The 25,549-nt window shown below is 38.7% G+C and overlaps 1 pseudogene; it reads right to left on the reverse strand.

Annotated features, from left to right (window-relative positions):
- Positions 1 to 1,167: 1,167 nt before the first annotated feature.
- On the reverse strand, positions 1,168 to 1,339 carry LOC117801705 (annotated as a pseudogene).
- Between the last annotated feature and the right edge of the window lie 24,210 nt (positions 1,340 to 25,549).

The raw sequence follows: 25,549 nt of genomic DNA on the forward strand, positions 1-25,549 counted from the left end.
ATGATTAGGAAATTATCTTAATAAGTAAACGTTAGTCTTAACCTCTTCTTAGTTTGATGGCTTAAAAATATAAGTTTATATCAATCCATTGAGTCTCGCTAAAAGTCTCTGCCTGCTTGGAGAGTTATTTATTCTAGTATTAATAAAATTTATCCAAAATGGAAGAGGAAATTCTTGCATTGCTCCATTCTGCAACAAATCTACCTATAACATGTTAGCAAAGCATTCAAAATATGATTTTATAATTAATACTAATAAATATATACCAGGTACCTACTATGTTCCAGGCACTGTGTGAGATGCTGGGAATATATGAAAATCTCATTGTCTAAAGTGTTCCCATACACAGAAACTCTGGGAGCAGATTGCAGTCTTGCCAAGGTGTCGTTTTAGTGACTGACATGGATCACCACCTCCAGCAGTCAACAGCGACAGCAGGCAAAGCTGCTTAACAGGGAGTTACTGATCGTGCAGCTGTATTTTGCTTGTCGCTCCTTTGAAAGATGCTTACTTTGAAGATCTTGATCATGTGGAAGAGAGGAAGCACGATATAACCTATAAGTCAAGAACAGAGAGGTTTTAGAGCTACAAGTAAATCACCTTGCCAGTAACTCGGAGAGATCACAGAGGAGGTAAATGTAGTGAAGAAAATACAAAAAGATTCCGTGAACTTGATGATGAAGGAGTCAATTTCTTTTCCAATAAACATTTTTGTAAAGCACCGCAGCAAGAATAGAACTGAAGAGTCTCCTTCTCAGCCCTTGCAGAAAGGAAGAAAGATCCAGTTAAGGGAATCTCTCCAGGGTCTTTAAGGTACCACGAGGAATAGTTGGTAACATCTACCTTCTAAGGAAAAGTATGCGCTCCTTAGATTTGCTTCCAAATTACTATCAGTACTCTCTTCCACTCTTATTGAACCTGAAGAAAAACAAATTTCAGATACATTACTGATCATTTATCAATTCCCAGAACTGATAATAACAAGATTTCTTAAGTTGACTATTAGGCCTTGTTCCTCAGGACTATGCAGAATGTGTTTATGAGGCTCTAGGTTTTATATCTGCAGAGATTTCCTCACTTGCCATAAAAATCATGTAACAAAATGGTGATATAATTTACATTTTATCCAATTTATTATATTTTAAATATTTTGAACATGGAGATAATGAAGAGGCATGATCATAGAAATTGTCTAAAAATAGGACCCTGGTTAATGACTGAATTTAGCCTAATCCACCTAAATTATAATAAAACCTCATTTAATTGGACTTCATTAATTTTATTAAACTGATAAGAACAGATACTACACTTGATCTTAGCCAAAAGGCCGAGAAGCGATGGACTTCATTAATTTTAAATGTGACAAATCTACACGACATTTGGCTGAAGTTGATCTGTGAAATTAGATGTAGATTCGAATGCCAGTTTACCATTTCTACAAAAATAGGTTAAACTCTCTACTTACTTATCTGGAAAATGGGAATAGTCTCTTATCTGTTTTTACTTTTTCTAATCACCCAAACTGTTAACACTCTATTGCAATCCATGAACATCCCCTTGTACAAAATCATACAAAAGTCTCCAAGTAGAGCCTTCTGCCTCCATTCTTGCCCACCTTAACCCCTTCAAAAATATAGGCTATTATATACATAGGGGTCATAGTGATATCAAAAATCTAAGTCAGAGAATATTACCCCTTTGCTTAAAACTCCGTAATTTACTTCTCACTTGACTCAGTGAAAGCCAAACTCCTTCCCATGGCTGACAAGGGCTTCCTGAACTCCCCACCCACACTGCTTCTCTAATCAACTTGATTAGAGAGTATGACTTGCTTAGAAAGTTGTGACTGACAAAAATTGCACATATTAAGAGATATAGTGTGATGTTTTCATATAGATATGCATTTTGAGGTGATTAAATTTTGAAATAATTAATGAAGCTAATTTAAAAATCCATCACCTCACATAGTTACCTCTCTTCTTCTTGTGTGTATGTGTGTGATGAACGCTTAACGTCTACTTGTTTAGCAAATTTCAAGCATACAACACTTTACTATTAACTACAGTCACTATGCTATACGTTAGGTCTCCAGAACTTACTCATCTTATATCTGAAAGTTTATACCCTTTGACCAACATCTCCCTATTTCCCCTCCCCCACAGCCCCTAGTTTCTGCCCTGAGTTTCTGCCCTGAATCTAATTCACTTAGATTAATGTTCTCCAGTTTCATCCATATTGTCACTAATGACACGATTTCCTTTTTTATTAAGGGTGAATAATATTCCAGTGTGTGTGTGTATGTGTGTGTTGTCTATCTCCTAAATGTCCATTGATGGATGAAAAATGGATAAGAAATGGGTATACATACATATATATATATAATCAGTTATATATAGTATATATATTATCAGTTTCATTTGAAATCTAAGAAGATCCTAATCATGATATCTTACCCTTAATAAATGTGGTTAATTACATAATAGCTGGTACAAAAGTTCTAATTTGGTGTTAGGAGTTATAAATTTAAAAATCACAAAAGCTAGCTGTGGTTATTTTAAAATACGGCCCCAAATTCTTTGACATTTCTCGCATTGGGTAGGTCTGCCTCTCCTCCCCTTGAATCCGGGCAAACCTGTGACATTTACGTACGAGCTAGATCGGAATGGGTCATGCAGCTTGTACCTCATTCTCTAGGAAAATTCACTATGGAGTAAGCTTAGCACCATGTAAAAAGTTTGACCACTCCAAGATCTCCATGGTGAAAAAGACACATGTAGGTACTCTCATCAACAGCTAAGTTTGCAGCTGATGACCTGCATTAACCATCAGGTATCTTGGATCTCCAGCCCAGTCAAACCTGCAGATGACCACAGCCCTGGCTGACATCTAAGAAAAACTGCATAAGAAATCCCAAGGGAAAACTATTCAAACAAGCCCTTCCAAAATTTCTGACCCACAAAACTGAGAGTAAGATCAAATAGTTGTTGTGTTACACTTTTAAGTTTGGAATCAATGCGTTACAAGGTAATAGAGAATCTTATACGAGGAAATGTCAAAATTGAGTTTCTTGTCACATACTATTTTCACCTGTATTATTCTGACTCTACTTGCCATGTGTAAAAAAATGATTCATGTAAAATTTAGCCATGTGTAAACATTGACTTTGATTCACATAACAAGATAGAAAAATATTAAAACTGGAAAATGTTGATTTCAGGTCTCCTAAAAATGGAGTCCATGAAGATCATAGCTTATCAGGCTTACCACCCTGAGAGCAGGGTGGTCAAATCACGGGACTGCATACCAAGTCTAGCCCACCTCCTCTTTGGTATGAAATAAAATAAATATGGCCCACAATGCCTAGAGTATTTACTGACTTTCCCTTTACCACAGAAGATGCCAATGCCTGAGTTAGGGAATGGCAACACTGAAATGGGAACATAAGTCCTCTGATTCATAGACCAATATTCTTTTCCTCATAGGCTGCCTGACAAGAATAAAATTTTTCATCAACATCAGCATATTTTAATGAGCTGATTTAATGATCCTATGAGTTTAATTTATATCAGTACTTCTTATATTTTCTAAGAGCTCTTTCTTTTTGTTTTTTGGGGGGAGACTTGTTTTCGTACTTTTTGTTTTACTTTAAGTTTTGCTTTCGAAGAAAAGAGAGGTGTTATTCACAAGTGGATAAGTATATATTATTTAAGGTTTCAGTGAGGAAAAGAGGCAAAATCTGGTATCTTGGATTAGGGGTCAGCAGACTTTTTCTCTAAGGGTCAGAGTATTTTTTGCTTTGCAAACCATACAGTGTGTATCACAAATACTCTGCTCTGCTTTTTAACACAAAAGCAGCCATAGACAAGGCTCAAATAAATGGGCATGACTGTGTCCAGAAAGATTTTATTTGCAAAAACAAATGGTGGACTGGAGTGAGCCTGCAGTCCTAGTGTGCCAATCCGTCCCAGATAATTTGGAAACATATAAATGCGCAGGAATGCAATGCTGCTGCTTACAGTAAGATTGTAGTTACAAATTCTACCCGGAGAAGTAGGGGAATGTCAAACGTGCTGTGCGTGGAATAGCAATACTTTGCCTGTGTACTACATGTTTTGTTCTCTGTACTGTAAAATAATATTTAATCCAGTCTGGGCATACTACTGAATTAGAGTTGAGTTAGTATTACTGAAAGACCTTGTAAGTTAAATTTCAGTCTTTATTATTACAGCTTGAAAGTCTTAGTTTTTACAGATTTATTTCTCCAAGAAATAAAAGGAGAAAGGAGACCATTCTAGATGTCAGTAGTCAAACATTCCTGAATGCAGTATTCTCAGACTGTGTGAGATTTTTCCTCCTAAATTGCAGAACCTCTGAAGTTCTCTCAATACAAAAAAAAAAAAAAAAAAAAAGCCCATTCTTACTGGTAGTAGAGGACATTCCACTTTCAAAGAGAGAGAATTTCTATTTCCACAGGACTTTACACCGTCATAAATTTCCTGGACATGTTGTCACCTATATAAAAAGAACCAATGCCACCTAACTGCAGACCACTCTGGAATAAACTGGATAAGGTGAGGAAGACAGTAACCCTGTCTCCATCACACTTAGTTGAAGGTGATATTAAAGTAGACTTTTAGAGAAAAAAAAAAGTATGCTTTATTTTTCAGCTTAAAGTAAATGTCTACTTGAACAACAACAACAAAAATACATAAAAATTTTTCCAGTGCTAAAAGAAAATAAGTGGATTTTCCAGAGTTTCAAGAAGAAAAAGAGTATTTCCTTTGTGTGTAAGATGTATGTAGGTTTCAGAAAGATTAAAAAATGCATTTATAAAGTAAGCAACTAATCAACTACAAATTCATAGTAATGTTAATTACATAAATATATAAGTGTGTATATATAGTAATAATTATGAAAAGCAACATACAAACATAATATTACTTTCAAACATTTCATTTTAAAGAATAGGAAATTTTGAAGTGTTTGCTTTGAAAACTCAGAATTATCCACATGTGAAAAATCCAAAATTGCTGTAAAGTGCAAAAATTATCCTTTTTTCCACCTACAGGTAAGTCAAAATTGCTGTGCAAATTTTCTTCAAACTTCTTGAAAAGGAATTATCCAGAAAGGAAAATCTCTGAAGCTACACAATAAAAACTTCAGAGAGCGAAGAAAACTCTTCCTGGTGCCTGCATCTACAGAGCCCAGGCAAAACAAACCATCCCCTCTGTGTGTGCATGCACACACACATGCACACACACATGCACACACACACACACTCTTCAGCATATGTTTTTTAACTGATTCAACACAATTCTATGAGTGCCAAGTACATTAATTTGTATATGATGTGCATGTATGAACATGTGTATGTTATGTGAATATAATCTTACGTGAGAATATATCTGTGAAAGCAAAGCCAAGAGAAAGGCCTAAGGGCAAAGAGGACGTATGCAGGTAAGATGACACCCAGGCACGGGAGGGTACCAGAAATTATCCTCTGAAGCAGGTTATACATACACCATTCTTCTCTATGCCTTTCAATTCAACATTTTTTTAAGACTTATTTATTTGAAAGAAAGAGAGAGAGATAGCATGAGTGGGGAGAGGGGCAGAAGGAGAGAACCTCAAGCAGACTCCCCACTGGGCACAGAGCCGCATGACCAATGAGATCATGACCCGATCTGTAATCATGAGTCAGATGCTTAACCGACTGAGCCACCCAGGCGCCCCTCAATTCAACATTTCAAAGTGAAATTATCTTAAAATATTTCTGAAGTTGCATGGAAGGCTGCTTAAATTTGTGGATTTTCAGGTTGCAATTTACAGGGCAACCACACCACTGTTTTCACTTGCAAAGTAAGAGAAAGAGGGCTGGCCATTCTCTTTTCTCCTTAAACTCTGGCAAACTTCTACTTTAACAGTCTTTCATAGTCATGAAAAATGGTACCAAGTTAAGGTACTAGGGGTGAGATCCTGCTCATGTGGGAAGCAATTCACACCGACACTAGAGACAAGGACTGCTCTTATTGGAGCGTCCCAGCAATCCTCTAGCCTAATAGGCCACCATGTTTGTTTGACTTAGCAGATAGATACAGCCATCCTAAGAATACAACTAGGAAAAATCCAACATGGTAGAATTCTAAGCAGGAACTTCTGCAGAGATGAAAACAATTTAGTAATTATAAAAGTCAGACCCAAGATTTCCAAACTAATAGAGATCCAGTCTTAATTTAGAACTATAATGCACACATTTCAGAAGTCATTATTTCGTAAGAGAAGCAAGCTAGGAGGAAAAAAAACAAAAAACAAAAAACAAAAAACCCCTCTGGGCCGTAGGAGTCAAGAAGAAACAGTTTAGTTTTGTAAGTGTCAAGAATGATATGTTATAGGGGCGCCTGGGTGGCACAGCGGTTAAGCCTCTGCCTTCAGCTCAGGGCATGATCCTGGCATTATGGGATCGAGCCCCACATCAGGCTTCTCTGTTGTGAGCCTGCTTCTTCCTCTCCAACTCCCCCTGCTTGTGTTTCCTGTCTCGCTGGCTGTCTCTACCTCTGTCAAATAAATAAATAAAATCTTAAAAAAAAAAAAAAAACAAAGAATGATATGGTATAGAATGCGGGGGCGGGGGAAGGGGGAAAAACAGAACATTCCCTCCATTGCTGCTCCCAGGGAGACCAACACTCCCCTTAATAAGAGGAAATGGCCCATTGTGAAAAAACAGGGCATACCATAAAGCTCAAGAACCAAGCAGCCCTGACTACTTAAGACCCAAAAGTATCCCCAAAAGACAGAGCACTAAAAAGAAGGGAACCTGTGAGTCCAGAGAAGCATCAAATAGGAGCACACAGGCTTGGAAGCAATTGCTTTAACACCCTTAGCTCCAAGCTTCCTTGGAGTATCTGACTTCAAACACCGAGATCTCTTTATCCTGTCCTTCAGAGATAGCACCAGAGCACGCCTGCTCGCATGGTCATCCTTTATTCGTACCTAGATCAGCTCAGGACTTCACTGCAGATGGCAAAGTAAGGCTACTTTTAGGGCACTGAAGGAAGGACACACCACCGTGAAATATGCCACTTTGGTGTACTGGTTATTTTGAACTGAAGACACTGGAAAACAGCAAACACAGAGAGGCTTTCTCTGAACTTCCCCTATCTGCCTAAAGACAGCTCCTCCAAAAGGAACTCAGTTGTTATAAATCCCCTCTCTGGGAGTTTAAACGACTAAGGAAGATTGATTCTGGTCACAGAAGAGACTAGAAGTTGACACTACCTCCTGACAAGCTTTGTCACTATCATACCTCCTATCTATTCTAAGGGCCCATTCATCTTTGTTAAGTGGCCTGCATTCCCACTCCCCTTCCCCTGTTAAGACAGTATACAAACTCTCCAATCTCACCATTTTGGGGAGGATATTTATTTTTCCCTGTGATACCCCCATGTATGTTATGTTAAAAATTAATAAATACAGCAAAGCTTTTCTCATTAATCTACCTGCTGTTCATTTATTTCATATACCCTGCTAGCAAGCCTCAGAGGTTAGAGGGAAAAACTTTGCTCCCGTAAACATAATCTCCTTTCAGCACCATCTTATCTCTGCCAGGCCACAGGCTGCCCGACACAGGCACTTCAGAAAGAAATTTTAAAAGAGGAAGAAAATTGCCTTTAATATTTTGAGCAAGATGTTTACTTCTTGGTAGGTTGCACTATAATAGCACTTTGTTCAATAGTAAGCATCTCAACGTCACAGTCATTTTAAGAATCTTTTGCCAGAAAATCATTGTGATCATTATCATGATTATCATAATAATAGTGGCATATAGGGATTTGTTTCATTACCAAAGGATTGGAATCCTTTACCAAAGGTAAGCTGTGTCTCTAAGGCTCTCCTGAGCCTATGCACAGCGAGGTGCCAGTTGTCCTTGACTCAAAAGCCAGGGCTCAGGCAGCTAGAGCATTCTATGCCTCAACGCATGGAGTGCTGAGAGTTTGGCCTTTACCTCCACCAGACCCCAGCCCCACTTTCCTGACCAGAGGCTGCTAATAGCAAAAACCACCCTGCTCACCCATCACAACAGGTCCACAGCCAAGTTGGCTGAAACTTGCCTATACCATATCCAGTATGGCTAACAAGAACCTTTGTTCCCAGTACATTTGATCATCAAAATAGCACTGCATTTCCCCCTAGAGAAATGCAATTTTGTCTCTATTACAAGAAGTTTGATGTGTGGTAATCGAAAGGAGACACATTTTAAATTTGAGCTTTATGTTGTGACTAACATTAATTTAAATACCCTGCATCAAAGGGCTGTGCTATTTCTCCAAACTGCTTTAAAACCCACCATGATTTTTTGTTGTTTCAGAAACCCACAGTGCAATCTGCAATGCATTATACATTTTGAGCACAGACTCTTATCTATATTTTCTTGTGCATTCCAAAACCCCCCAAAATACTGATCAGAGACAGTTCCCACATTCCAAGACTAGCGCCACAAGCTTGCTGCAAGTGGAGAGAGAAAAGATTGAAAGTAACAGATGTTTGGGTTGCCTGGTCTTGTTATTTTCAAGACTTCATCAACAATGCAAAGTTTTAAATTAGAAATGTACTATAGTTCTATTGTTCCCTATGGAAATTTCTAACTAAAACCAGAGTCTAAAAATTCATTTTCAAACAAAAATTCTAACTTTGGTTTTAAGAGGGGGGGAAGTATCGTCTTCGAACGGAAGACAGTTCAGTCTGATGAGCCTCCCCCCTTCAGTAAGCATCACAGAGGGGAGCAGGATTCAATGAGTGGAAATGGTTCCCCCACCTCTTGCAGACTTGGTGACTCCATGGGGTGTGCCCCCTGGGCTCCTACTGTCCAAAAGGGAGGCCATAGGGGATGCTCACAGCTCCACTACAGTGAGAAAGTTTTGTGGGTCTGTTCTCACTACACTCAGGATAGTTCCACATGCGGTATTCTGACTTGCTTTAAAGAGCAGAGAACTTTAGAAGCCCCTCCAGAAGGCCTTCCTGCAGTGACTCCGCCATCCATACTGCTCATCCCCTGCTAGGTTTTGCACAACCAGGGTGGAAAGTTATTAGCTCCCTCCTGGACTCAAAGAGAAGTGTGAGTAAAGTCCATTGTTTGCCCTCAAATGTGCATCCCTGGTGGCTGTTGGTTCACATATTAGCTTACTTAAAAGACACAGCAACACAGGGCTTAAATTATACAGGATTTCAGAAGAGCTCAGATCCAGGGGTTTTTTGACTGAAGATGGACCAACAAATGAAATTGATAAAGCAGGGACAGTTTTAATTGAATGTAGATTTATAGAAGGAAGTCAATTATCTTGCCATTGTTGTTCCTAAAATCCTTTTGTCCTTTTCTCCCAACACTTACATGAAAACACTCCTGACTACTCTAGCCCATGATGATCCCTCTGTTCTCTAAACTCTTAAAAATAAATATGGCATCTGCTGCCAACTAAGCACTTTATTATATACTCACCGGTATTAGTATCTATATGATATTTTTAATACTGACTCCTTAAATTGATTTTGAGTGTCTCAAGGGCAGAGAAAATATCTTGCACTTACTACCGGGACCTATCATGGAGATAGCAGGGATGGGAGAATCCAAGAGAACCATTTGGCATAGCCTCATATTCAAAAACAAGACTCAAATTTAGATTTTTGATATCTCCAAATGAGATTATACCTAGACTTTCATAGACATACTGGCAAGAGTTTTAAAAAGAAGCACTCCATCCAACAACTTTAAATTCATCACAGTTTCTATGATCCTTTTTTGGCATTACTTTATTTTTTAATATCCCAGGAACCTCAGAGAGAGAGAGAGAGAGAGGGAGAGGGGGAGAGAACGAGAGAGAGGTGGTTCAGTTCGCCTCAGATTTTCTGTATTTCCTGGCACCATGTTACAAAGAATATGCTCAGAAAACATTCCCCAATGGTCAACAGACAACCTGTGGCTGGAAGGAGAAAGTACAAACCGGGCACGACACTTTCTTATGCCCCAACCAGAAGTCAGAGACCCAGGGCAACTGAAAAGGACCCTAGGTAGACTGGCTAGAGTCCATCTCCAAAGTGATTTTGTCTGCAGGGTCCTCCCTCCTTCTGTGGGGAGCAAAACATTATTCAAAAGAGGGAGGGATGCCCTCTTCTTTTGCTAATGAAGTTACCCTCTAAAAACTTGGAGATAAGGTGGCCCTTTGACATTTAAACCAGCAGAATCCAGAGACAATGGCTATGGTTACTTAACCAGCTGTGAGAGAGTCAAACAGGAAACTGTCATGCACGAACAAAAAGTCTTCTCAGGGAGGCAGGACTAGAATGTGATTGTAGTGCTCAAAATCTCATATATTCTTTGAGGAAAGATAGTGTGAAGCAAGCGTGTGAATAGTAAAGGGAAATACAAAATAGTCATGTGTCCATTGTGTGAGTTCATTTGTAAAGAGACTCCAGGGCAGCTGGTAATCTTCTGGTGACATGTCCAAAACTCCCCTTGGCTCTCTTAGGCAGCTCTTTCTGCCCCATTCTTGATTTTAGCTGATGTGGTAAGCATTAGTCCTGTTTGCCAAATCCTTCTGGCTCTCTGCCTTCTGGAACTTTATAGAATGGCATTCCCTCCTTCTTCTTCACAGCTAGGCATGGTCTTGTAACTTGTTTTAGTCAATGAAATGTGAGTGATATAAGAACCAGTGAACAATTCACCACATCTCCATTGCCCTGCCTTGCCTAATATGGACCATAGAGCACAGAGAAGGAGCCTCCGTCTGCCTGGGCCCTGAGTGAGAATGAGCAGAACTTCCCGGCTGACCAGTGGGGACTATTTGCCATGAGGAAAAAAAAAAACAAACCTTTATTACTTTAAGCCACTGAAATCTTAAGATTATAACCTACCCTATTCTGATAAAATCAGGAATGAGTTTAAAGTGGTTAATCCCCTGCCTCCCCAAACTGAAGTAATGTTGGCAGTTACACTATTACATACCAGGAGACCGTAGAAGCCTCCAAATAAGAAAGGCTCATCTTGTCATAGCATCCACTGGACTCGTTAATTCTAAATGTTATTTTTATACTTGAAAGCTCCTAAGAGAGTAAGATCTTAAATGTTCTCACTATGAAAAAAAAAATAGTAATTATGTGACGTGATGGAGGTGTTAACTAATGCTAGGGTAGTAACCATTTTGCAACATAAAAGTGTATCAAATCAACACACTGTAGACCTAAAATGTATACAATGTTATATGTCGAGTATATTCCAATAAAGCTGGAAACAAATAAAGCAGGTCTCTTGTGGAAAAAGAAATAAAATGTTATTTTTATATTAAGACAAACATACACAGACAAGTGCAAAAGTCTCAAATTTTTAAGATAAAATAGAAAACATTAAAGAATTTTGGAAGCATAGGTTTGGAGGGTGAAACAAGGAATTAGAGCAGAAAAGGGATCTTTGAGAGGAGCAGCTGCAGTGAACACAAGAGGAAACTGAGATGCAGGGAATCTACATGACATCCAAAGTCCCCAGCCACTTAGGACAGTCCCGGTAGGCTGCTTCCAATCCAGCACTCTTCTGCCACACCTTGAGTGTGTAAGATAATCCTCCTCGTGTTCTCAGCAACACAAGGGAAGAAAGAGATTCTTATGCAAAAACCAGGCATCTTGTCTTCACAGTTCACTGCAGGTGATTCCTTGGGTTGGTGGCAATCAGGTGTCTACAAGATGGCAACAAGGTGACCCACTATTAAACTGACACTTGTTCATAGAGAGATCTAATACTATGTTTTCCTTTCTTCCCCAATTCCTCACTTTACCTAGGTGGAAAGATTTTAAAAATAGAGTTGCCTTCCCCCACCATATGGCTCCAAAATTTTCCAGCTTTTGGGCTTTATTTTTTTTAAAGATTTATTTATTTATTTGGGGGGGGGGACTGAGAGAGAGAGAGAGAGAGAGAGAAAATATGTGCACATGAATGGAGGAGGGGCAAAGGGAAAAGGACAATCTTAAGCAGACTGCCTGCTGAGCACAGAGACAGAGAAGGGGCTAGATCCCAGGACCCTGAGATCATGACCTGAGACAAAATCAAGAGCTGGATGTTCAACTAACTGAGCCACACAGGCACCCCCCAGTTTTTGGCTTCTGATCTTTATAATCTAATCAATTATCTACACTTTGGGGTCATTAAATATAATAAGCTATTAAAATATAGCATCATTATGTAACTGCTTCATTGCACATTTCTTGGTTCTTTGATTTGATCAAAAGGTCATGGAGAGGAAGAAATATATGTAAACCAAAGAATGAAATACATCAGAAAAAGTCTACATGGCAAATAAGATCTTCATATCTTGTCCAATTCTTAGTTCGTCCACTTTCACAAATATTTCATATCTCATCTACAATGACCCAAGGAAGTATAGACAGAGCTTCACCTCTACCCATCCACCACAATAGTCACCCCCGAAGGTTTGCCCTTTGGAGTCAGACTGAAATAAAGGTCAAAACTCGGATGACCCAAGTAAGCCACTCTAGCAAATGGACTATTTCACCAATGAAGCTGAAACATCAGCCAAGGCCAGGTGGTGGGGATTCTACAAAGCAGCAGACAGTGGTGATGTGTCATAACCAAAGAAAAATCAATGCCCAGCCACTGTCAACTGTGGATTCTGCCCTCATTCCTCCAGGTATAATCTACTTCCAGAAATAGTATGTGTTGCAAAGATGGCAACAGAGCATCCTTGACACATCAGGAGATATGACCTCAAAAAGTGTGTACCTATGTCTTATACGCAAGTTTCTCACTGTAAATAAATGTAAAGGTGGAAGTAGATTTCGATTACCTTTGAAAAATAATATGTAGTTCTATTCATGTTTCAATGTTTTGGCTGTGTGGCAGGTTTGGTAGAGAGTGGAGAATTTTCGGTGATCTTTTCTGCATTAGTCAATAACATTGTAATCAGTTCACTTTTCCCAGCATCATAGAGGTAAACTACTGCATACATGCACACACAAACGCACACATATGCACACAAACATACACACACACTATCTTCCTTGTACTTTCCTTTTTTTGGTTAACATTGTAGTCAATGTGCAGCACAGGTGGTCATCCATACAGAAGCAAAAATGCTATTTTAAAAGTCGCTTTCAGTTTGTTCCTGTTGTTCTAGAGCCCCAGTTCTCAACCAGGGGTGATTCGGTCCCCAGGACACATTTGGCAATGCCTGGAGACATCTTGGGTTGTCATGACTGGGCCAGTGATGCTACTGGCCAGCTGCTAAACATCTTACAATGCACAGGACAGTCTCTCACAGAAAGGAATCATTACGTCCATAACGGCAATAGTGTCGAGTTTGAGAAACCCTGATCTAGGGGTACAAGCAATATATCATTTTAGGAAATTACCTTAATTGTCTTTGTTTTATCCAAAAGAAAAACCAAAGTCTTATTCTGAAACAGGGAATTTCAGACTAAGGTTGAATGATGGCTTTTATGAACAGCATCTCTGTGGAAACCAGTATGTTGTTAACTTCATTTTAAATTCCTTGGCTAGGATGAGAAATGAAAAAGGAGGCAAGAACAAATGTCCCAGATTTCTAGAAAGAACTGATTTGAGAGGAATCCCTTTAAGGGAGATAAAATGACCCTGAGCAGTGTCATCATAGGCAAAGGGCTAACCAGAGTCAGTCAAAGGGATGCTTCCTGTGATGAGCCTGCCAGATGGCATCTAGAATTGGTGAGATTTGAACGGGTGGTAAGTTTTCCTTTTTCATATTATTGTTCTCTTATACTACCCTCAAGACTTCAAAAGAAGTTTTGTAAAGCACCACAACCTAGTGTTTGTTGTGGTTAGGGCATAAAGATTACCAAACAAAGCATTTCATTAGGGCAAGGACAGGTAAAAGTAAGGACAGAGCCAGGGGAAAATGGAAAAGTGGTGATATTCACATGTAAGCCATTCCCTGAGGGGCCAAAGAGGGAAAGAAGGTTTGGTGCACTCACCCAACAGCCTAACGGAAGTTCTACAAGGCCGTGGGTAAGTCTATGAGCCAAAGTTGGCAGTCAGAGGCGTCATGTGACTCCAAGGAATGAGTCTGCCCTAGTATGCCCACCTCGCTCAGTTATTGGCTAGGAAGTGTGGCCTTGGTGTGAACACAGCAATAGATTTCAGAGTGCACCAGCTGGGGAACCATATATATATTAAAATGACTGTACTGGTAGGTCTGCTAGGTACATTATCATGGCCATCTCACAAATATGACCTTCTCCAGCTATTCGATGTGGTCCTCTGGACACCAACTTTCAGCCCCATCATCTGTTCAAATGCCCTCCTTTTAATCACTTGCATTGACGCTGTAATTTTTGATAAACAACTCAGTAGTAAATAGTTTCTACCCAACTGAGAGTTAAAAGAAAGAAAAGCCAAATCCACTAGGATCACCAAAGCAGTAGGAGAAAACTAGCAGACTTTAGAGTGCCTAATCAAGAAACCCTTCACCTATATGATGCTTTCACCTGGGACTGACCCAACCTGTGCTGCTCAGAACTCCAGCTCAGTACCTCAGCAGGTCACCAACTTCTGTCATACAATGATTGCCAGTTCCCTTTCCAGACTTGGAATCACTCCATTAGAGACCCATCATTATCCACTATAGAACTTCTAAGAGAAAATTGAGTTGAATAAATTATTAGCAATTTCATAATAAACTTCAAATCATCTTCCATACATTTTCCTCAAACTGCCAGAGTAATTTGTATATTAAACATTTAGATAGTACCATCCTTCCTTGTCAAGTCTCCCTTGTGAGAGATTGCTAAGCAAATAGGAGACCATTATATTTCCAGGAGAGTGTAAGTTCAGAAAGGCCTCAAGGCAGACCGTGAGCTGGAAGACTTCTCAAAGGTTTGCCAGCTCTGTGATTTTATGATTTTATGATTTCAGATGAAGAACCCAATACGACACTGAGAAACCTTCCCCACAACAGAAAAGGAAGTCAGTGGAAAAGCTAGCATTAGAGAATGCCTGGCTTCTTCAGCTATCTCCTAAAACTTGAAATGTATTTTTGAACCACAGAGAATCATGTTGGCCCTTTATTCAGAACTTCTTGTCGAAAAAGGGGATAGTCGAAGATAGTATTTGTTTGCATTTGTAAACATTCCAAAAACAGCATGCAGAAGGACAAGTGAGCCTTAAAAGACCATCATGAGATATTTCGTTTCAGAGCTGGACAGAACTTCAAGCATGTCTAGGAGTTATGTTTCAGGTAACAACTGTGGACCTAAGTTCATTTCTTCCTTGTGTCTTACACAGTGTGTTCATATCTGCCAGCCCAAACAGAAGAAATATTGATACGGTGATTCTAGACAAAGTTATAGTCAAGTTGGCCTCAAACACTGGGAACATCAGAAACGTCCTTTAGTGTGTTCTTTCCACAAATCCATATGATTTTTGGTTGCTCTGACATTAAAATAACTGTACATATTGTTTCCATCTTCTTCTGTTTGCCCAGTGCTAGAACACAGAAATGTTATTACTTCATAGAGTGAGCACTCGTGCCAACACGCATACACACACACACAAGCACACACACACACACACACACACACACACTCATGCACGCACTCAAAAAAAGCTCAGCTTGTCAACAGCTTTGGCGGAGTAAAATACAAATGATAATTAGAAACATGTGTCCCCAGCAAAGAGGCACAGAAACTAAAAGGTCATCTTTTTCCAAATGACCTAATTAGAAAAGCCTGGAGTGCTGGCTACAGTATAATGGTTTTACACAGCTTTTAACTCAGACTTCCTGTTTTAAAACAGTGAAATTTACTGCTCCTGTAGCAAATATGAATTGTCACTTAATGCCAACAGAATTACGCCTCACAACACCACCTGCCTCCAGCAATCTCCTCATTGTTAGACCCATCAGCTGAGGGCTGCTGATTTACCATCCCAGAATGACCATTTAGAACCTAGTGCCAGGACTGCTGCCAACTTGAGAACAAGGATTTCATGTAGAAGAGAGCCCACAAGGTACTTTACATTAATGTCGACTGAAATATGCATGAATAGAGCAAAGGGAAAAGCAGTTGTTCCGAATCAGACTATCAGTGAATGTTTCTTAGATTCTTTTTTCTGGTCCCAGAGCTAAGATTTTGATGCTGAATAATTTTAATTGCCCAGAGACAATAGACACACACTGGCTCAAAATGCCGCGTGGTAGAAACTCACACAGGCACCCAAATAGAATTGTCGTTTTAAATAGATGCCTCTGTAAATTTGTATTTAATCTCTCTCATATTTATTCAATATGTTGTGATGTTTCATTAAGTATTCATTTTGCTTGTCTGTTTCATTGCCTCAGTTCTCCCAACTGAAACACCTACCTAATGCTACGAGGAAGAACATTTATCCTAGACGCTAAAGAATGTAAAATGCTGTAACAGTAATGGGTGCCCAGCTATGAACTATTTTTCCCAACCTCTCTTGTAGCTAAGTGTGGTCATATGATTAAATTTGGGCCTACAGGACACGAATGGAAGGGATGAGTACAACTTCTGAGTCACCTTCGTTTGTATAGACTGCCTTGAATTCTCTGTCCCCCTGTCACTGGCTGTGGAATGGCGATGACTAGAGCCACCTTGGGTGACAGAGCTACTCTGACAGCACTGCACTAGTCACCTATACACTGCTCCATGAGAGAAAAATGAACTGCTATCATCCTTTTTTTTAAGATTTTATTTATTTATTTATTTATTTGACAGAGACACAGCCAGAGAGAGAGGAAGCACAAACAGGGGGAGTGGGAGAGGAAGAGGCAGGCTCCCAGCAGAGGAGCCTGATGCGGGCTCGATCCCAGGACCCTGGGATCACGCCCTGAGCTGAAGGCAGATGCTTAACAACTGAGCCACCCCGGTGCCCCTGCTATCATCCTTAAGACTCTACAGAGTAGGTATACTTTGGGTTTTTTTGTTTTGTTTTTTTTTTTTGGAACCCACATGCATCTTTTATTTTTTTTGTAGTTTCAAGTTTTTATTTAAATTCCAGTTAGTTAACATATAGTGTAATACTAGTTTCAGGAGTAGAATTTAGTGATTCATCACTTATATATAACACCCAGTGCTCATTGTAACAATACCCATCACACATTTAGCCCAACCCCCTTCCACCTCCTCTCTAGGAACCCTATCTCTTTTTTCCCCCTCTATGTTCATCTGTTTCATCTTTTTTTAAAAGATTTGTTTATTTATTTATTTGAAAAGAGAGAGAGAGCATGCAAGCAGGGGGAGGGGCCAAGGGAGAGGGACACAATCAGACTCCCTGATGAGCAGGGAGCCCAACTCAGGGCTTGATCCCAGGACCCGGAAATCATGACCTGAGTGGAAATCAAGAGTCAGACACACAACTGACTGAGCCACCCAGGTGTCCCCACCTGTTTCATCTCTTAAATTCCACATATGAGTGAAATCATATAGTATTTGTCTTTTTCTTACTTATTTCGCTTAGCATAATACACTCTAGCTCCATCCACATGGTTGCAAATGGCAAATTTCATTCTTTTTGATGGATGAGTAATATTCTTCTTTATCCATTCATTAGTTGATGGACATTTGGACTCTTTCCATAGTTTGGCTATTATTGATAATGCTGCTATAAATGTCAGGGTGCATGTATCCCTTCAGGGCACTATTTTTGTATCCTTTGGGTAAATACCTAGTAGTGCAATTGCTGGATCGTAGGGTAGGTCTATTTTTAACTTTTTGACTGTTTTCCAGAGTGGCTGGACCAGTTTTCATTCCCACCAACAGTGTGAGAAAGTTCCCCTTTCTCTGTATCCTCACCGTCTGTTGGTGCCTGTGTTGTTAATTTTAGCCATTCTCACAGGTGTGAGGTGGTATCTCATTGTGGTTTTGATTTGCATTTCCCTGATGATGAGTGATGTTGAGCATCTTTTCATGTGTCTGTTAGCCATCTGTATGTCTTCTTTGGAAATATGTTTATTCATGTCTTCTGCCCCTTTTTTAACTGGATTATTTGTTTTTTGGGTGTTGAGTTTGATAAGTTCTTTATAGATTTTGGATACTAACCCCTTTTTTTTTTAAGATTTTTTATTTATTTGACAGAGAGAGACAGCCAGCGAGAGAGGGAACACAAGCAGGGGGAGTGGGAGAGGAAGAAGCAGGCTCATAGCGGAGGAGCCTGATGTGGGGCTTGATCCCAGAATGCCGGCACGCCCTGAGCCGAAGGCAGACGCTTAACGACTGTGCCACTCAGGTACCCCTGGATACTAACCCTTTATCCAATATATCATTTGCTAATATCTTCTCCCATTCCGAAGGTTGACTTTTAGTTTTGTTGATTGTTTCCTTCACTGTGCAGAAGCTTTTTATCTTGATGAAGTCCCAATAGTTATGTTTGCTTTTGTTTCCCTTGCCTCCAGAGACGTGTCTAGTAGGAAGTTGCTATGGCTGCTGTAAAAGAGGTTGCTTCCTGTGTTCTCCCCTAGGATTTTGATGGTTTCCTGTCTCACATTTAGATCTTTCATCCATTTTGAATTTATTTTTGTGCATGGTATAAGAAGGTGGTCCAATTTCATTCTTCTGAACATTGTCCAGTTTTCCCAACAGCATTTGTTGGAGAGACTCTCTTTTTTCCATTGGATATTCTTTCCTGCTTTATCAAACGTTCATTGACCATATAGTTGTGGATCCATTTCTGGGTTTTCTATTCTGTTCCATTGACCTATGTGTCTGTTTTTGTCCCAGTACCACAGTCTTGATTACTACAGCTTTGTAATATAACTAGAAGTCTGGAATTGTGATGTCTCCAGCTTCGCTTTGCTTTTTAAAGGTTGCTTTGGCTTTTAGGGGTCTTTTGTGGTTCCATACGAATTTTAGAAGTGTTTGCTCTAGCTCTGTGAAAAACGCTGGTGGTATTTTGATAGGTATTGCATTCAGTGTGTAGATTGCTTTGGGTAGTATAGACATTTTAGCAATATTTATTTTGCCAGTCCTTGAGCAGGGAATGTTTTCCATTTCTTTGTTCCATCTTCAATTTCTTTCATAAGTGTTCTATAGTTTTCAGAGTACAGATCTTTTACCTCTTTTGTTAGGTTTATTCCTAGGTAACTTACGATTTTGGGTTCAATTGTAAATGACATCAATTCCTTGATTTCTCTTTCTGCTGCTTTATTGTTGGTGTACAGAAATGCAACAGATTTCTGTATGTCAATTATGTATCCTACAAATTAACTGGATTCATGTATCCAGTAAACTTTGTCATAGCAGATTAGCTTGCACCTCAGCTGATAAAATGGACCAATCAAGAAGTTGAACCTTCTCATTGTGCCTTTGACTTTGTGTGTATCTTAATTGTTTAGTTCATTAGTAAATCAAAGAGAAAGTGATTATAGGCTAATCCTTGCTAATGCTTAAACCTAAATCAGTCTTTAAGATCGAATATAGTTCATGGAATCTTTTCTGTAAAATGAGGGGATGAGTGTTGTTGGAGTTTCAAAATTCTATGGTCTAAGGTTCTATACTGCACTGTGACTTGAAGTAGATCAGACCTCAATTCTTTTTCATGCATTATATCAAAAGAGCTATATCTATAAATTCTGTTTTTATAATTTCCCAGATAAAAAGACTTTTGATTCATGCATTTCCTTCATTTAAACTTTCTTTGCAATATTTTAAATTCCTCTCTTTCTACTGGTTCCTTCTCTGTACCTTTAGTCACACAAAGATCTATTTCAATTTGTAAAATCTTTTTATTGGATTCTTCTGCCCCTCAGATAACTTTATTTTATATATTCTTTTCTCTGTCTAAATTTATACATGCAAAAAACATTTGTTGAGCCTCTCCTCTGTATCATGAAATAAAGGGATTGGGATATAAAGCAAAATTCTTGAGGATCTCACCATTTTGTAGCACTGGGCTGTTTTAAAGAATCTCCTTGGGTTTGCCTCAATTAGCATGGAAATGCCATTCTGCTTCCCATACTTCAGCTCTGACCATTCCATTATCTTTCTTGGCTGTTCTTCCTCTTCCAATAGCCCTTAATAGGGGTTTCCTCCCACTCTCAGTAGCAAGTTCTCCATTGTGTCTCTCTACTCTATTCCTTTGGAAATCGCATCAGCTCTCCAGCTTCAATTACCATCTCTTATGAATGATTCTCATCTGTCTCTAGGCATAAATTTTCACCCAAGTTCAGGTACAAATTCCCAATTATACCTCATTACCATACTGCCCTTGAAATACCAACATGTCCAAAATTAACCTAAATTCAGTTTTCTTACACATACTCTCATCCCCACACTCTATCTAATATATTCCCCTAGTGACATGCATACCAATTTCCTTATCTTTCCCTCTCTCTACATAGGTTAGCCAAGCCTTCCTATACAACAGTAGAAACAGAAGTTTATTTGAAGCAACTTATTTCCTTGGCTGCCTTAATTCAAGCAACTCACTCATGGTAAGTGGAAAGCAAGCATTTGCCTTTTCTCAGAGCATGGTTTCTTCCATGCAGGGCCAAGTAGTTGGGAGAACAAATGAAGGAATGTCAATAAGCAATTACATAATTTACTACCAACATTAACCTGACAAGAATTGGTGGGAGAGGTAATATGCTCAATCCCCAAAGAGTTCTCAAATACCCAGGCTTCGATGAATATATTTATAAAAGCATTTCACTGCAGAACCAATTAGTTAAGAATTCCCTGTTCCTTCCATTTTTGTATTATTATATAATGGGAAACAACATGTTTCCTTTCCTTTCTTTGACTATGGCTAATATAAAACTTATCTGTCTATTGTCCTCTTACTTTTGGTTTCACTTTTTGCCTGTTTTTCTTGGATTATGTGTTACATGTTCACATATTTCAAAAAAAAAAAGGATGAGACTTAAGACTTGTCTTCTTTTATACTTCATTTCACACACACATATTTCTTGTTTGCTTTAACATTTAGCATTCTTAGATGCAAACGGACACAGAAGGATTCTTAAAGAATGTTTATAGAGTGTCTAAGATCGCCTAAAGGTCAGGCTCAAAGATTACTTAGTCAGGAGCAATGCCCAAACCAAACTGAAGGACTACCAGGAAAAGACACCATCTACAGCCTAGGGCACCAGAAAAGGACACCAGAAATCATTCTACTGCTGCTCTGGAAGGCCGGATGTCTCTGCTACCATCTTCACCTGAAATTAATTACTCCTTGTGCCTACTTTTTCCCACTGCTCATGTTCTAAATTGAAGCCTCACGGATGACTGTCTGATTGGAGATACCTCAATTACATGACTACATCATATCTGTAAGGGAAGTTGTGAAAGTGAATTACTGCCCTCAGCTTTAGAGAAGGACTAATAAGTTATAGCATCAAACTAGAAAGGGTATTCAAAGATTCTATGCAAATAAAAAGGTCTGACAAATGTCTACTACATTCATTGGCTTCCCTGCCCAACTTCTTTCTTTGACAATATTGTTGTATTTTACCAAATAACCAAGGTTTCTACTATCAGTCGTGGGTGTATCTTTTTTCTCCTTCACTTCCTCGATCCTGCCAATGAACAATTATTTTCAAGTCATTCACTACATGTCCAGCATATATGTTTTGGTGCTGGGGGGATTCAAAAGAAGTATAGCCATAAATTCTAAAACAGGAATTAACATATTGAAAAAATAAAGTATTATAAGTGGTAAAATAAATAAATTGATTTACTATAACAATTTTGAGGAGAGATCTATCAGAGTAGATAAAGAAGTCTAGAAAGAAAGATTTTTACAGAAGAATTTGATACTCTATTGGCCCTTAAGTTTGGACTAAAGATCAGGACTGTACATACAAACTCACTTGTGTTCTTCCTAGGACTCCACTAAATAATAGCAATACGATAGAAAATTATGAACCTATAACAAGTGTTACTTATTCAGGAATCATGACCAAACCATGATGAGGGAATGTCCAGGAAAGATCCTCCAGTGCTGCCCAGGCTTTCAATATAGAATCTGGAAGGATCCACTAGTAGACAATAGGTTTTGACAAAATTATGGAAGATGTTAAGCAGATAGAGAAATAATAACTGATGTGGACAAAACCACACATTAGAAAGCTTTCACAGAAGGTTGTAGTTAATAAGGAGGTCAATTAGCCCCCACAAACTCTAGACTCATTTGTCATGTACTATAGAAAACACTAGTGACCGGTCTCTACACTCTGGGAAGGACAATGAATATTTCACCTCTGGAAGAACTGAATGAGCCCAGAGAAAGACCACCACATTCTGACACATAGCACTTCTCCAGCCATAAGCATCATAATAACTTCCCCACACAATAACTTCACAATAATACCTAGTAGTCCATGAGCTGCATTCAAAAACACAGAATTCCCACTCAGTTGTTTTGTTTTTGTTTTTGTTTCTGTTTTGTCTTTCTTTTAAATATAAACAAGATCATCAGATTTGAAACAAATGTTCAAGGTGTAAGAAAGAAGCAAAAAATCAGCCCAAATATATGACCACAGAGAAAACAAATACTGAAAACATTTCTTAAACCCCTAATCATTATGTTGTGCTTATAACTCATAAATAAGGTGCTAGAAAAAAAAAGTCAGAGAACAAGAAAGAACACTTAAAATTAAAAATGCTAATGAAATAAAAATGTAAATGATGGGTTAAAAGATAAAATATAGATTGAAAAGATAAAGCAAAAGAGAAAAAAAGATGGAAAGTCTGACAGAATCTGTGCAAAATAAAACATTGTGATCTAGGAGATTCAACAAGTGACAAAAAGAGAACAGGACATATGGAGAGAAGGAAATTATCAAAGAAAAGTATAAAATAAAATTTCCAAAGCTTATGAGATTGGTTTCTACCTTCAAATACTCTACTCAAAGAACAAAATATTAATAAGTAAATGGAAATAGTCATACCAGATGTCCTAACAATATTTCAGAACACTATTTAAAAAGAGGAGATTCTCCAGGGTGCTTGGCTGGTTCAGATGGCTAAGCATCCAACTATTAACTGGTTCAGGTCATGATCTCATGGTTGTGGGATGGAGCCCCATGTTGGGCTCCATGCTCAGTGGGGAATCTGCTTGAGAGTCTCTCTCTCTCTTTTCCTTCTGCCCCTCCCCTAGTTTGCACTCTCTCTCTCCTTCTAAAATAAATAAATAAATCTTTAAAAAAAAAAAGGGGGGGGGATGGTAAAATTTTCCTATAAGAAGAAATATCCAATTCTCTTATAGAGGAATTTAGAATGCCACTTCTCAACAACACTGAACATTAGGGGGAGAAAATGGAGCAATGCCTTCAAATTTCTGAGGGAATATAATTTTCCACATTGATTTCTGAAGAATTTAAGCAAACTACAAACAAAGTATGCACATATAAAGACACTATCAGACATGCAAGAACTCATACAATTTTCCTCTCACACATCCTTTCTTGGGAAGTTATTTGGGAATGCACTCCAGCAGAAGGAAGGAGAAAAACAAAAGATATAGCTGAAAAAGTAAATCCAAAAAAATCAGTTGATTCAAACCAGGAAGGTATTGAGGGAAGTTCTAAGATTACTGCTTTATAGCAGGTTTGGTGATAACCATCCCACATGGCAAAAAAAAAAAAAAAAAAAAAAAAAAAAAAAAAACGGGGGGACAAAAAAAAAAAAATTTTAAAAAAAAAAAAAATAAATNAATATCTGATACGTTAAAGGGTTTTCTAAAAGTAAGTGAAAAATTATTAGAAAGAAATAAGTGAACATCAAAACTTCAAAAACAAGGAAATCAAAACAAGGAAAAAAGGGAACAACCAAAACTTCAGAAAAAGCAAACATTTAGAAAATAAAATGAGAATAGTGATTTACTTCGATCTGGAGAGAACAAGATTCACACAGTCATAGTAATGCAAACTGACTTGACTAAATATCATATTACTGTATAAAGAGTATCAAAAGGGGAAACAAGGAATTTAAGAGGCCTTTATCTTACATTCAGGGCAGGAAGTAAATAGTTTCTAAAACTGTTCATCACAAAATACCAGCATAAAGAGTTAAATAGCATAAAGGGTTAAAGATTCTTTCCTCTGGGGTGTAGTCAAGGGGGTGAGGGAGCAAGGGAGAGTTAGGTCTTCTTTTGAGCCTGTCCAAGCTATTTGCTTTTTACCATGTGTTAAATTTAAATGTGCTTTTGTTTTGTTCTTTGTTTGTTTTGTTTTTTAAGTAGAGAGCTTAGGGGGGTGAATAGGATTTGGCAGAAGGAGGGGGGAAGGCACAACAAAATCATCAAGGAAAACTGAAGGCATAAAAGAACAGTGTTAATTCTCAGGCTTGGTGAAAAGCTTTATTGATCAGAATTGAAGTGTTACTGTGGCATAAAATGCAGCTTGAAAGGAAAGGTGAGGCCAGTAGCTTGTTGGGAGCCTTCAGACATACCTGTCTGAATAACACCTGGATGAAAGCAATGTTTTAGGAACATCTGATTGGCTCTAGTGTGCAAGATGACAGGGAGAGGGGAGAGATTCCACTTTCAGCGTTCCCCCTAGTGTCCTATGTCTGGTCTAGTATGTCTGCCAATTCATTTTCCCCTCATAATCAGAAAGCATAACCATCATGCATGCCTTTCATTTGTCAACAGTGCCATAATAAAATCCAATTAGGATTCAGGGCTTTTCATGATCAGGATCAGTGCTCTTCACTACCAGCTTCTCACTAGTATCATCTAGGAATACTTTAGAAAAAAAAATACATCACTTCTGGGAAACATCTCAAATCAGACTTTCTGGGTAATGGTTTTCAAAATAAGGTCCCCAGGATGTGAGGGCGATCTGGCTGTGACATATGTCACCCCATTGATCGCCAGGGTTGATTCGGCTGATCTGGCTGGCTAGGCGGGTGTCCCCTTCCTCCCTCACCGCTCCATGTGCGTGCCTCCCGAAGCTGCACGCTCGGTCGAAGAGGACGACCTTCCCCGATAGAGGAGGATCGTTCTCCTGCTAGAACCTCCAAACAAAGCTCTCAAGTTCAAAATAAGGTCCCCAGACTAACAGCATCAATGTCACCTGCTGAGTCCCACCCCTTAATTTTGAGTCAAGTTGGGCCCTCCAGGTGATTCTGATACTTGCTAACTAAGAAACATTGATGTATGGTATACTGGTTCTGGTTGAGGCTTTGGAGTCAGGCAACAAATTATATGACGCTGAGCAAGTGGCGTGGACACTTTAAACCTTGATTTCCTCATACAAAAGAAAAACGTGACGATAATAATGTCTACCTAACAGGGTTATGGAAAGGATTAATTTGAATAATAAGTTAAGTGTATAAGAGCTCAATAAATTATTCTAAAATATGAGGGTTTTTTAAAAACTATATGCTATATAAACTATCTACTTTTAGACTACATACTATATGAACTATAAACTATATAATTTAATATTCCCTACAGTCCAGACAAGCCAGTCTACTTACCATTTCGTACACCTGTGTCCACATTGTATTAAATGTCAGTAAAGTGGTTTTTCCCCTTAAGAAACTCAAAATGTAA

This window comes from Ailuropoda melanoleuca, chromosome 3, assembly GCF_002007445.2.
Source record: "Ailuropoda melanoleuca isolate Jingjing chromosome 3, ASM200744v2, whole genome shotgun sequence".
NCBI lineage: Eukaryota > Metazoa > Chordata > Mammalia > Carnivora > Ursidae > Ailuropoda > Ailuropoda melanoleuca.